Consider the following 15,520-nt stretch of genomic DNA (forward strand, 5'->3'; position numbering starts at 1 on the left):
AAATGATCATAAGAAACATCTTTACCTGACCATACCTTCTCTGGCACTTCAAATTGCAAGGGAACACATGGTGTTCGGTTCAAGACATGAACAACAGTGCTCAAAGCTTCACCCCAAAAGGATTTTGCCAATCCAGACTGTGACAATAAGCACCTAACTCTTTCAACCAATGTTCTGTTCATCCTTTCAGCCAAGCCATTCAACTGAGGAGTCTTTGGAGGAGTCTTCTGATGTCTTATACCATGCTCTTTACAATAAGCATCAAATGGACCTGAGTACTCACCACCATTGTCAGTACGAATGCATTTCAACTTCTTCCCAGTTTCTCTTTCAACAGAAGCTTGAAATTGCTTGAACACATTCAAAACTTGATCTTTGGTCTTCAAAGTGTAAACCCATAATTTCCTAGAATGATCATCAATAAAGGTTACAAAATAGATAGACCCTCCAAGTGTTCTTGTCTTCATCGGCCCACATACATCAGAATGCACCAAGTCAAGTATCTCTGACTTCCTTGAAGGTGGGTGGCTCTTGAAAGAAACCCTGTTCTGTTTTCCAGCAAAGCAATGGTTGCACTTTTGCAAAGCAACCTTACAACCAGATAAAAGATTTCTCTTGGATAACATATTCATGCCCTTCTCACTCATATGACATAATCTCTTATGCCATAAATCAGTTTCATCAACAAACTCAGCAGCATTAACAACATCTTTTACAATCTTTGCTTGAGTTAAATAAAGAGTAGAGTGTCGAGTACCTCTAGCAACAACCATGGAACCCTTGGTGAGCTTCCAACTATCACGAGAGAATGAGCTATCCAAGTCTTCATCACACAACTTACCAACAGAAAGTAAGTTCAACCGAATATCTGGAACATGCTTCACACGCTTCAAAGTCAACTTGGTACCATTGGAGGTTTCCAAGCAAACCTGTCCAACACCGGCACATTTTGCAACACCTTGATGAGCCATTTTTACATCACCAAAATCACCAGGAGTATAGGACGTAAACAAATCCCTCCTAGATGTAACATGAATAGAAGCACCGCTATCAATCACCCAACTAGTACTATTATCAACAAGGTTAACAGATTCAAACTCCTCAACAACAAGAAAATCATCATGAGTTACATTAACCTTGTCTTCCTTGCTACCATCATCTTTATTTGTGCTCTTGTCTTTACTTGCCTTGGCTTTCTCCTTCTTTAGCTGCCAACAAAATTTCTTCACATGTCCCTTTTGACCACAATGATGACACTCAATATTCTTATACTTTCCTCGAGACTTGCTCCTGCTTTGATCTCTACCTTTAGGACCTCGACTTTTGCTTCTCCCCCTAGACTCAGAAACAAGAACATCTGAATGTGTAGTCGATGTACCTTGTGACTTTCTTCTCATCTCTTCATTCAAAACACTGCTCTTGGCAAGATCCATAGAGATTACACCATCAGGAGCAGAATTGGACAATGACATTCTGAGAATTTCCCACGAGTCTGGTAAGGAGCCAAGAAGTAACAATCCTTGAACCTCTTCATCAAACTTGATACCCATGGAAGATAACTGATTCATAATTCCTTGGAAATTATTCAAGTGATCTGTCATTGATGTCCCATCTGTATACTTCAAAGCCAACAACTGCTTGATCAAAAACATCTTGTTATTCCCAGTTTTTCGAGCATACAACTGTTCAAGCTTAATCCAAAGAGTCCGAGCATGTGTCTCTCCAATAATATGGTTCAACACATTATCGTCAACCCACTGCCTAATATATCCACAGACTTGTCTATGCAACAAAGTCCAATCATCATCAGATTTATCATTAGGCTTCTCTGTACCAAAAACTGGTTGATGAAAATTCTTGACATAAAGCAAATCTTCCATTTTTGACTTCCACAAATCATAATTAGGACCATTAAGAGTGATCATCCTACTAGTATTAGTATTAGCTTCCATTGTTCACAAAATCACAAGCCCAGAAAAATACCAACAAGCTCTGATACCACTTGTTGGGGCCACCGTGGGGAGCTCTTGACCATTGGAGAGAATTCGGGGAGGAATCAAGTGAGAGAACATAAGATGAGAAGACACCACATCCAACTCAAAACCTTAAGGTGTCAAGTTAATGGGTCTCTTATCTTATAAACTCCTCACTCTTCCATGCTTTCTTTGATGTGGGACTAACTTCAACACTTCTCACACTTGCAACACTAACAATCTCCCCCTCAAGTGTGAGCCTCCACATCAAGCATCAACTCCCCCTCTTTCTAGCTCCTCACCACCACGAGTATTCGTCCATCACACCACCGCAAAACACCGCGGGACACGCCGCCCGGACCACCTTTGCCGGGAAGACTTTCGATGCTTCACCTTGAATACTCCTTAAACCAGACCGATTAAACCATCGGCTCTGATACCAGTATGAAAAGAGCCTAGCAGCGGAAACGACACAAATGTCCAATACAAGAACAATATGGAAGCACTCACAACACAATATGGTAGCAACTATAACAAGCAAATATAGCAAGTAAAGCAATAATAAGAACACACCGAGATTTTAACGTGGAAAACCCCCTCAATGTGAGAGGTAAAAACCACGAGTCGTCCAGACCAATGAAATAGCTCCACTATAATCAAATGAGGTACAAGAGAGTCTCAAATAAAGCACAAAAATGTGCATATAACCAGCCAAAACATCAAAGCACCAAAGCTCACAAATGAAAAGCAAGAAGATGAAATATACCCAAAAACAGAGCTACTGTCGAAGCCAATTTCTCCCTCTGCAGACCTCCAATTAAAATCTCCACCATCCAGAATGAAGAACAAGATGTGAAGAATCTACAGTTCAAATTTCACGTCGATCCAACGGTGAAAGAATGAGAAAATGCCGTTCCAAAATCGCTGCTCTGTGTAAAAACGGGAAACCTAATTTCTCTCTTGCGAAGCCAATTTCTCTCACTGAAAATCTCCAATCAACATCTCCACCGACCAGAATGAAGAAAAAGATGATAGGAACATGCAGTTTAAATTTCAAGCCGATCCAACGGTGAACAACTGAGAAACTGACATTTGAAATTTACAGCTTTGGGCAAAAACGGGAATTCTGTTTTTCCCCTTCTCTCTCACTTGGTGGCTACTCTCTCTCACTCTCAATGACCCCAAAAATCTGAACTAGGGTTGTGGCACAATGGGTGTAAGAGACACCCTCAAAATGTTGGGCTTGGGCCTCACAAAGGAGAGAAAAACCCAACACCTTTGACTTGAAAGGCTATATAGAATAATTTAGATAATTTAATTTTATGGTTTTCTTTTTTTAGTGTTATTTATTTAATTTATGCAGTCTCTCCCAGTTAAAAATTATTGTAAATCTTTTAGACGATATTTTTAAAAAATCTCATTTTCTTGCTACTTATATCTTTTATAATCCTTCTTGTATTTTCTTTCGTAATATACAAAATTAGCTTATCTTTAATTAAAAAATGATAATTATTCTAAGTAAAAGAAATAGTAATTATCTTATGAGTTTGATTTTAATATCTTAAAACAAGTTTAATCACCCGTGCCATGCACGTGATAAGATTGAAATTATAATTTTAAGTTGTTATGTTAAATTTCATTTTAATTATAATAATTTAATTAATAAAAAAATAACTTGTATGCGTTGTTTTTCTTTTCTTAATATAGTGTTAATTGTATTAACTATAAAATAGTTATTTAATCTATTTTTTTTCAATAAATCAGGTATATATACTCAATATGACCATAAATAATCTAGTAATACTTAAATCTACCAACAAAGTTTTATATGTTGGTTTACTGTGAAGTAAGAAAATATCAAAATCAACTCAAAATGAAGAACAAATTAATAGAGAATTCTAATACAGAAAGTTTTGTAATAAACAATATATATACTAATTACAAACAATATGAATTTTTAATGGAAATATTGGATACTAATAGAAAAAAATTATATAAATAAAAATTATTTAATTTCAATTTCAATTTCATATAACAAAACAGTGGTTTTCAAAAATTATGGAATCTTTTTTTGACATATGTATTATGCCATACGTATAAATTATATGGGTTATTATTTAAATTCATATATATACATAACAAAACAGTTTAATATTACATATTTTTTACATTAATTATATGCTAATATTTTGAAAAAAGAGATAAAAGAAGAGATATATAAATATATATAATATTATTGCTATATATGAAACAATTTTATATTGCTTTAATTATAGAGACTTACTATAATTATATAAAATTTAATTTTAGAAAATAATTTCTATTGCCATAAATAATATACTAAAACTGTTAATATATTATCTTCTTTATGGTTAATTGAATTTATCAATGATTTTCCCGTGTAAATCGTTATTACTCAGTTTTTAATAAAGACTTAATATACAAAATTTGAAATTGGAAATTGTTATTACTAATTCAATTAACTGGTTAATTGAATAATAATTGTCAAATTATTAAGGTGCAAAATCATTGATTTATTCAATAGATTTTCATATATTATTTATATTTCAAGTAATAATTTAAAATTATATTATTTACCCAGGTAATAATACTATTATTAAAAATTATTTTTTGCATTGATTTTTAAATCAATTATTAAGTAATTATTTTTGTTAAGGTAATTGTTTATAAATTATTTCAAATTATATTTTGTTAATATATAATTATTTAGATTATTATTCATGATATGAGTATTGTTCATACCCTGTCCCAACACTAAGGCCCAGGATAAAAAAAAAAGGCCCAACCCAAAAGAGTTGAGCCTTTCATTACACCGACCAGATACCTCAAAAGTCGGCTATCTTCACGACTTGCTCCAAAGAAGTCAGTACGAGGATTAGCTGGCAGATCAACCCTCCCTCAAGATGATAACTGCCCCTAGAATCTCTCTAACCACTTCCAGGAGTCATATCTTAACCTCCCTAAGATAAAGGGACGGTTATTCTCCTTGAAAGGCGGAACTACTTCAACGGTGGTTATGGGTTTATCCCTATAAATACACTGACACTTCTCAGGTATCTCAGAAGCCCAATACTCTCTAGACCTGTTTTGCTCCCTTTGCTGACTTTGGCATCGGAGTGTCTTTGCAGGTACCACCCCCCTCACTTCTCACGAACAAGTCAGACGGAGGCCCCCAAGGCGTCAACCCACTTGCAAGCCTCCTCTTTCATACGTTTGGGCTAACCAATACCATCTAGCCCATTAATCTCCGGTTACCCATCGTAACATTGGCGCCGTTGCCGGGGAACCGAGAGATCAACCAGTGATGGCGGACAGATCCCCTGAGGAGGGTCATGTAGAAACAGATTCCGAACAAGAGAATCTGGATACCGGAAATAATGACGCGGACCTAACCCTTCGCCAGGAAACCAACAATCAACACAGAGAGGGTACCTCCAGAGTCAAAACCCCGAAGGAGAATTCCTCTGAAGGCCGTGAATCAGAGAAGGACGGACAGTCTCACGCAACTGAACTTATGGGATTAGTCCATGTCCACCAAAGTCGCTTGGAACAACTAGAACAGGAATGGGAGCGACAAAGGGAGATAGAAAAGCACCTAAGAGAGGAGATGGATCGACGAAAAGAGTTAGAGAAAAAACTCTTAAAGTTAGAATCCTCCCTCAAAGGTCGGAACTCCCGTGACGATAGAGAAGAGTCGCCCCTAGGAGGGGAGGATCCTTTTAGTGAGGACATAATGAGGGCAAAGGTTCCAAGAAACTTTAAAAGCCTCGATATGGACCTCTATGATGGAACCACAGATCCAAAGCATCACTTGAGCAACTTTAAAAGTCGGATGTATCTGGCTGATGCTTCTGACGCAACGCGCTGCAAAGCTTTTCCGACCACCTTGTCGAAAGCAGCGATGAAGTGGTTCGACAGCCTCCCCCCGAGGTCGGTAACCAGTTTTGAAGACCTCTCAAGGAAATTCTTGATGAGGTTCTCCATCCAAAAAGACAAAGTAAAACATGCGCCAAGCCTCCTGGGAATAAAGCAGGAGGTTGGAGAATCCTTACGAGCCTACATGGAAAGGTTCAATAAAGCATGTCTAGAAATTCAAGACCTGCCCACTGAGGCAGTCATAATGGGGTTAGTCAATGAGCTTAGAGAAGGTCCCTTCTCACAGTCCATATCTAAAAGACACCCCACTCCCTAAGTGATGTACAGGAAAGAGCTGAAAAGTACATCAACATGGAGGAAAATGCTAGACTGAGAGAGTCGAGTTGGCGACCTGGACATCTCCCCTCAACAAAAGAGAGGGAGAGGGAACCCAAGAAGAAGGAAGAACTCGGCCTCGATAGACCAAGGAAATATCACTCTTATACTCCTCTAAAGGTCTCTATAGTGGATGTATACAGAGAGATCTGCAATACTGAAAGGCTGCCGCCTCCCAGACCCATCAAAAATAAAAAAGGGGGGAGTTGCAGCGACTACTGTGAGTACCATAAAATATATGGTCACTCGACAAATGACTGTTACAACCTTAAAAATGTGATAGAAAAGCTGGCTAGAGAAGGCCGGCTTGACAGATATCTCATAGAAAGGTCAGACGGTCATGGGAAGAGAAAGCGAGACGAGATGGATAAAAGAGACCCACCACCGTAGACTCCGGAGAGACATATACATATGATCTCAGGAGGATTTGCGGGTGGGGGACTCACCAAATCCTCTCGCAAAAGACATTTCAAGCGAGTTTATCAGGTCGGAGGAGAACCATCCGACCTTCCCACCATTTCATTCACAAGAGAAGATGGGCAAGGAATAATTCCTGGGCACGATGACCCAGTAGTAGTTACTATGATCCTAGCCAATGCCCATCTCCACAAAACCCTAGTAGATCAAGGGAGCTCAGCGGACATCCTTTTCAAGCCCGCTTTCGACAAACTAGGGTTGGATGAGAAAGAATTAAGAGCCTACCCCGACACCCTGTACGGACTAGGCGACACACCAATAAGACCACTAGGATTTCTACCCCTACACACTACCTTTGGAAAAGGGGAAAAATCCAAAACTCTGAGCATAGACTTCATAGTCATCGATGTAGGGTCAGCATATAATGCCTTGATCAGCAGAGCTACCCTAAATCGACTCGGAGCGGTGGTGTCAACTCCCCACCTTTGCATGAAATTCCCGACCCCAGCGGGAATAGCAATGGTGAGGGGAGATCAGAAGCTAGCAAGAAAATGCTATAACGAAAGCCTGAACCTGAGGGGAAAAGGCAAAGAAGTCCACACTATAGAGCTCGGCGGTACAAGGGCCCGAGAAGAGCTGCGACCACAGCCGGGAGGAAAAATTGAGGAAATACAGGTCGGCAAAGAGGAAGGAAAAAATACCAACATAGGAGCAAACCTAGGGGAAACCCTAAAGCAAGGGTTGACTAAGCTCCTAAGAGACAATTCTGACCTCTTTGCCTGGAAAGCCTCCGACATGCCCGGTATAGTCCCTGAGCTCATGTCCCACAAGCTCTCGGTATACCCAGGGTCCCAACTTGTGCAACCGAGAAGGCGTAAGCTCGGCCCAGAACGAGCTCTAGTAGTGGAAGAGCAAGTGCAGGCACTCCTAGAAGCCGGCTTCATCAGAGAAGTTAAATATCCAACATGTCTAGCCAATGTAGTGCTAGTCAAAAAGCAAAATGGCAAATGGAGAATGTGTGTCGACTACACCGACCTAAATAAGGCATGTCCTAAGGACCCTTATCCACTCCCAATCATTGACACCCTTGTAGACTCTAGCTCAGGGTATCAATACTTGTCATTCATGGATGCCTACTCGGGATATAACCAAATCCCGATGCATGAGCCAGACCAGGAGAAGACCTCATTCATCACGCCCAGAGCTAACTTCTGCTATGTGGTCATGCCCTTTGGATTGAAAAATGCAGGGGCCATATATCAGAGGCTGATGAATAAGGTGTTCACTCCCCACCTGGGGAGCCTAATGGAAGTTTATGTAGACGACATGCTGGTAAAAACCGAAAAAGAGGCCGACCTCTTAGCAGACCTCTCGCAGGTATTTGACACCATAAGGTCACACGGGATGAGACTAAATCCTGCAAAGTGTACCTTCGCGGTGGAAGCTGGAAAATTTCTAGGGTTTATGCTGACGCAAAGAGGGATCGAAGCGAATCCCGATAAGTGTAGAGCTATCCTAGAAATGAAAATCCCGACTTGCTTAAGAGAGGTCCAGCAGCTAAACGGCCGACTTGCAGCCCTCTCCAGATTCTTGGCAGGATCAGCACTAAAATCCCTTCCACTGTTCTCCTTATTGAGAAAGGGATGTCAGTTCGAGTGGACCCCTGAATGCGAAGAGACGTTCCAGGAATTCAAAAGATTCTTGAGTCAACCTCCGATTTTGACCCGACCTATAGCTGGGGAAGACCTCGTCCTATACTTATCTGTAGCAGACAAGGCTGTCGCATCAGCCCTGATAAGAGAAGATGAGGTCGGTCAGCACCCAGTGTATTTCATCAGCAAAGTTCTACAAGGCCCTGAACTAAGGTACCACAAACTAGAGAAGTTTGCCTACTCCTTAGTAGTAGCCTCACGAAGGCTACGGCCTTACTTCCAAGCTCACACAATAAGAGTCCGCACGAACCAACCCATGAAGCAAATCCTCCAAAAGACGGATGTTACAGGGAGAATGGTTCAATGGGCAATAGAGCTCTCCGAGTTCGACTTGAGGTATGAAACTCGGACGGTAATTAAAGCCCAATGCCTCACCGACTTTATAGCAGAATACGCAGGAGATCAAGAGGAAAAGCCAACTACATGGGAACTCTACGTAGATGGATCCTCAAATAAAACAGGAAGCGGTGCAGGCATAATATTGGCGGATGAAAGAGGAACCCAAATAGAGGTTTCCCTCAAATTTGAATTCCCAGCTTCAAATAATCAGGCAGAATATGAAGCCCTGATTGCTGGATTAAAGCTGGCAGAAGAAGTCGGTGCAACAAAAGTGATGATATATAGCGACTCCCAAGTGGTGACTTCCCAGATAAACGAAGAGTATCAAGCAAAAGATCCAAATATGACGAGATACTTGGAAAAAACTTTGGAGTACCTCGGGCACTTTGCGGAAACCGAGGTCAAACACATAACTCGGGATCTCAATAGCAAAGCAGACGCCCTCTCCAAGTTAGCAAGTACCAAACCAGGAGGGAATAATAGAAGCTTGATCCAGGAAACTCTCCAGGAACCTTCCGTGGTAAAAACAGAAGAAAGGCAAGTGGTCCTTAAAGTAACCGGATTAAACTTCGGATGGATGAACCCCTTGGTCGAATACCTGAAATTCGACATCCTCCCCAAAGAGGAAAAAGAGGCTAAGAAAATCCGGAGGAAAGCACAACACTACACTCTGGCAAAGAATATTCTCTATAGAAGAGGAATATCAACACCATTGTTAAAGTGCGTACCGACCTCGAGAACCACGGAGGTATTAGAGGAGGTTCACAGTGGGATCTGTGGAAATCATCTCGGAGCAAAGTCACTAGCCAGGAAAGTAATCCAAGTTGGATTCTATTGGCCGACCTTGCAGAAAGATGCCTCGGAATTTGTGAAAAAATGTCAACCATGCCAAATGCATGCAAACTTCCACGTGGCTCCCCCCGAGGAGCTAATCAGTATAACTTCTCCATGGCCCTTTGCAAAATGGGGAATGGACTTGTTAGGCCCTTTTCCCCAGGCCCCGGGACAAGTCAAATACCTGATCGTGGGAATCGACTACTTCACAAAGTGGATAGAAGCAGAACCACTAGCCTCCATCACAGCCCAGAAAAGTCGAAAGTTCCTCTACAAGAATATCATCACAAGATATGGGATACCATATTCCATCACCACAGATAATGGAACCCAGTTCACCGACTCTGCCTTTCAAAGCCTTGTAACCAGTATGAAGATTAAACACCAGTTCACCTCGGTGGAACATCCACAAGCAAATGGACAAGCCGAGGCAGCCAACAAAGTCATACTGGCAGGACTGAAGAAAAGGCTACAAGATGCAAAAGGAGCCTGGGCTGAAGAGCTCCCAGAAGTGCTATGGGCTTACAGAACAACGCCCCAATCCGCCACTGGAGAAACACCCTTCCGACTAGTCTATGACGTAGAAGCCATGATACCCATAGAAATCAATGAACAAAGCCCAAGGGTGATTCTCCATGACGAGATCGGAAACATACAGGGGCACAAAGAGGAGCTCGACTTGCTGCCCGAAGTCCGAGAAGAAGCCCAGATAAGAGAAGCAGCGTTGAAGCAAAGGATGACTACAAGGTACAACAAAAAAGTCATTCGAAGAACCTTAGCACCGAACGACTTGGTCTTGATCAGAAACGACATTGGGGTCAACAAATCGGGGGAAGGAAAACTCGCTGCCAATTGGAAGGGACCATACAAAATCAATGAGATCTTAGGGAAAGGTTATTATAAGGTGACCGACCTGAACGGCACCGAGTTACCGAGGTCGTGGCATGCTTGTAATATGAAAAGGTACTACAGTTAAAAGCGAACTCTACTCCCTGATGTACTCTTTTCCCAACTTCATGATTTTTTCCCGAAAGTAAAAGGGTTTTTTCTGGAGAAGGGTTTTTAACGAGGCATCATAGTAGAGGCTAAGGAAAAATAGGCTGTCAAAAACCCTTAGTAGCAATAAGGTACCTTCCCAATAAATAAAGATCTTTTTTCATTTCACAAATATCTCTTATAAATTCCTTCTAGTTTTCTCTTTCTACGAAACGCGCCGACTTAAGCTCGACAAAACGTGAAAATCCCATGAACCGACCTAGATGGTCGTCAGGATAAAACGACGAGGTACAAGTCGGTGTAAAGAGGTTATAAAAGATGATCGCGAAGAACCCGGAAACGTTCAGACTCATAAGTCAAAATGAAAATCTGAGTAGAAAAGAAAACGCATCACAAAAATAACCTAAGTCATAGGAACTCAATAAATCACAAAGTTGAGTAAAAGGAATAGCAAAAGAGATCGAAAAACCTATTAAAGCATAAGTACTATCCTGAAGTCCTTAGAGAAAAGGAACCCAAAAGGACAGACAGCCAGGAAAAAGGTTTTCAAAACTGAAAAGATCAAAAAGGGTTTTTTTTCAAAAACAGAAGTCAGAAAAGCATACACGCATAAGGTAACTTAAACCCTTATCCAAAAAAGGGTATTTATTTTGTTAACTTAAACCCTTATCAAAAAGGATATTTTTTGTTTACGGCCTTAAAAGGCCAGAAGAAATTGTTCAACAAACACCACCACCAACAAACAAATATAAAGAGTTTAAAAAAGGGGGGACCCACAGGACGGGCCCCCATATAGCCAATAAAATTATTTTTGCAGAGGAGTAGACGGATCACCACCAGAACCAAGAAGAGTAGTTGGAGCAGCTTCAGGGCCAGGGAGAGAAGTATCCATAGGAGTCGGAGATGAGGAACCTTGGGGCTTTGAGGAACTCGGAGCATCCTTCGAACGAGGAGGGGACTCAATGATTCTTTGCTCCCGAGTCTTCAACTCTGACTCGGAGACAACCTGAGGTGCTGGGGGATAAACAATGGCCCCATCAATCACAACCTTGTCGGGATCTAAAGGGGAAAGATCCAAGTCGGGGGCAATGACTCCGACCTGATCCTTAAAAATCCTCCAAGCTTCCTCAAATCCCTCAGCAATGGAGTCCTCCAACTCGGCGTAGGCAGCCCGAGCATTCAGCAAATCTTTTTAAACCCCCACAAGGTCCTCGAACAAGCTCTGGTAACTCTCCTGGGCAGTCTTTCTCAAGCCCACCTCCATGTTGCACTGAGCCTGCAGCTTGCTCTCCTTCTCCCGAAGGCTATCTCTCTCCTCCCTCAATTTGGTAACTTCCTTCTTCAACTCCTTCTCATGCTCCTGATACATGAGAAGTCTTCCCTCTAACTCTTCAACCTTCGAGGTTGAACCCAAAGAACTAAGAGGGGCCTTCTCAAAGATATCCAAGAGCTTGGTACAGACCCCCGCTGCCCTGATACTCTCCTCAGCCAGAGAGGTAAGGTGGTTCCGGACAGAAACATCATCCATACCTATACGAGTATGGGGATAGATGTTTTTCCGGATGAATGCAGGGGCATCAATTTTAACCTCACCTTCCAAGGAAGAGCCAGGCTCCAAAGCCTTGCGCTTCTTCCTCTCTGGCTCAGGAGAAGGTCAGGGAGAGGGGGGCGGCTGAGAAGAAGCTGAAATCACAATGGGCTCTGAAGGAGTCCCTAAATTTCGGGGAGGAGGAGGGATAACCGCCCTGGCACCACCAGTCCTGGCCCGGGACCTCGCTTTAACTTCCTGCACTCTCTGGTAAGACTCATTCGAATTCCTCTTCGCCATCTCTGCAAAAACAAGTAACAACCAATAGATTAGACAAGTTGGAAAAGCAAGTCAGACAAGTCAGAAATTTAATAAACAAGTAAAAGCCACCTAGTTGTGCCTGGACAAAGGTCGGGGACCCCTGGAGAAACTTTTTAGTGTCCAAATATGGGGCCCTCCCCCACACTTCTCGGAGGAACCCCACAATGGCTGCCTCCACTTCATCCAGGTCATCCAGGCCATATTTCTCATAGGGGGAGGCCTCCAGCCAATATAGAGGAAAGCGAGGAGAAGAGTCATCATTCAGAAAAAAGAGGTGGTGACCCTCTACAGCTTGCACTTTGAAAAAATAATTTTTGAAGTCATGAAAAGATTCATCAAAAAGGGTGAAAACCCTTCGACATTGGATAGCTCGGAGGGACACCCATTGCTGTTTATTATTTTTCCCACTAAAGGGCTTGGTCATATGGAAGAGATAGAAAAAAATCCTCAAAGACGTCGGAAATTCCAGGGCATGACTGATGAACTGGTAAATTTTCAAAAAATCCCAAGAGTTGGGATGAAGTTGAGTAGGAGCAACTCGGCAGTGGCGTAAAACATCAACTTCAAAATCGGAAAACGGAAGAAAAACACCCAAACGGGTAATCATACTCTCGTACATGAAGAAGAAATGAGGGGCCGCCTCAGTGGCCCTCCCAAAACACACCCGGTCCTCCGGACCTGGGGCCACTAACTCATATTTCGACTCATCCTCCTCAGACGTACAAAGCCGGTGATGAGTGCGAAGGTGGGTGATAAATTCGGCATCCACCAAAGGTTCCTCTTCTAATACAGTGACATCAACCCACTGAGCAAGAATGTCTACAGAGGCCATTATTTTTCCTAAAAGGTGAGAAAAACCTACAAAGGAAAAAGAAAAAGAAAAATAAAAAACAAGGTCTCTAAGGGGAATACGGAGTCAGAACCTACAAACCAACTTCTCTCTAAGCATGAAAGCCAGAAGCATTTTTTTCGTAGAAAAGAGAAGAAAGGACTAACCTTTGTCTGGGTGTGAAAGAAAGGAAGATGAAAGCTTTCGAACAGAGGTTGCACCACGAGCAAGTAAAGAAGAAGAGAAAATTTTAAATCGTAGAAACGAAATAACGAAGGAGAGGGAAAGTATTTATAAACATGCTAGGGGCATAATGGTAAAAGCGGAGCAGTCATTAATAAGAATGCACCGTTACCAAGGTCATCAATCCCTACGCAAATCCCTAACGGACGCGACCCTTGATTAGACGTAACTGTCAGAACCAAAAGGTCACGAAAAGTCACGTCGGTTACAGACCATCACGTCGGTCCCCCAACAAGTCGGCTACGACCCCGAGTAGAATACTCGAACCCAAATCTTGAAGGAAATTGGGCTCGAGTAGGGGCACTGTTCATACCCTGGCCCAACACTAAGGCCCAGGATCCAAGAAAAAAGGCCCAACCCAAAAGAGTTGAGCCTTTTATTACACCGACCAGATACCTCAAAAGTCGGCTATCTTCACGACTTGCTCCAAAGAAGTCGGTACGAGGATTAGCTGGCAGATAAACCCTCCCTCAAGAGGATAACTGCCCCTAGAATCTCTCTAACCACTTCCAGGAGCCATATCTTAACCTCCCTAAGATAAAGGGACGGTTGTTCCCCTTGAAAGGCGGAACTACTTCAACGGTGGTTATGGGTTTATCCCTATAAATACACTGACACTTCTCAGGTATCTCAGAAGCCCAATACTCTCTAGACCTGTTTTGCTCCCTTTGCTGACTTTGGCATCGGAGTGTCTTTGCAGGTACCACCCCCCTCACTTCTCACGAACAAGTCGGACGGAGGCCCCCAAGGCGTCAACCCACTTGCAGGCCTCCTCTTTCATACGTTTGGGCCAACCAATACCATCTAGCCCATTAATCTCCGGTTACCCATCGTAACAGGTATAATTTAATTTTATACCAATTAATCAATTATAATTATATGACACGGGTGTAATTTTAATTTTATCTACGGATTATTTCCCGTAATAATATACAATATATTATTTACCGTGATAATTTGATTTGATTGATTTCTATTTTATTTATGTAATAAATAATTAAAATATATAACATAAATATCGTAATTATTATAATTCTATGATATAATTATAATTAAGATATTTTATCATAATTAAATATTAATTTGATATAATTATAATGAAAATATTTTCCCAAAATGATATAATCTACTATTATTCATCCACTAATTATTTGGCAATAAACCTTAATATGATTTTTTACATCTCCGCTATGAGAAATAACTATTTAGATATACCAAATAATATGTAACATATTACTACCTGTATAAGTTAAGGCACAAAGACAGAATTTAATTAAAGTGATTGAAACTTTCACCAAACAAAATATGACCTCAATCGAATAAAAAAGGGTACTCGATTTTGTATTAATTAGCTAGTCGAAGAAATAACATACTCATTCATTATTCATGTTTCATTATATTTTTTAAATAATATATAGAAAACATATATCCTGTGTATAAAAATGTGACTATTAGTAATTTTATTAATAAACCTTTTTTTAAACTATTACTAATTTCAATTTTAATAGAAAATCTGAGGAAATAATTTCGCTTGCCATAAATAATATACTAAAACAGTTAGTATATTATCTTCTATCTGGTTAATTGAATTTATCAATGATTTTTCTGTGTAAATCGTTATTACCCAATTTTTAATAACTACTTAATATACAAAATTTGAAATTGAAAATTGTTATTACTAATTTAATTAACTGGTTAATTGAGTAATAATTGTCAAATTATTAAGGTACAAAATCATTGATTTACTCAATAGATTTCTATATATTATTTATATATCAAGTAATAAATTGAAATTATATTATTTACCCAATTAATAATACTATTATTAATAATTATTTTTTGCATTGATTTTTAAATCAATTATTAAATAATTATTTTTGTTAAGATAATTGTTTATAAATTATTTTAAATTATATTTTGTTAAGATATAATTATTTAGATTATTACTCATGACACGGATATAATTTCATTTTATACCAATTAATCAATTATAATTATATGACACGGGTGTAATTTCAATTTTATCCACCGATTATTGGTAAATAAATTTTATTCC

The sequence above is a fragment of the Arachis ipaensis genome, chromosome B7 (assembly GCF_059453495.1).
Source record: "Arachis ipaensis isolate K30076 ecotype BB chromosome B7, ASM5945349v1, whole genome shotgun sequence".
In the NCBI taxonomy this organism is placed as follows: Eukaryota; Viridiplantae; Streptophyta; class Magnoliopsida; order Fabales; family Fabaceae; genus Arachis; species Arachis ipaensis.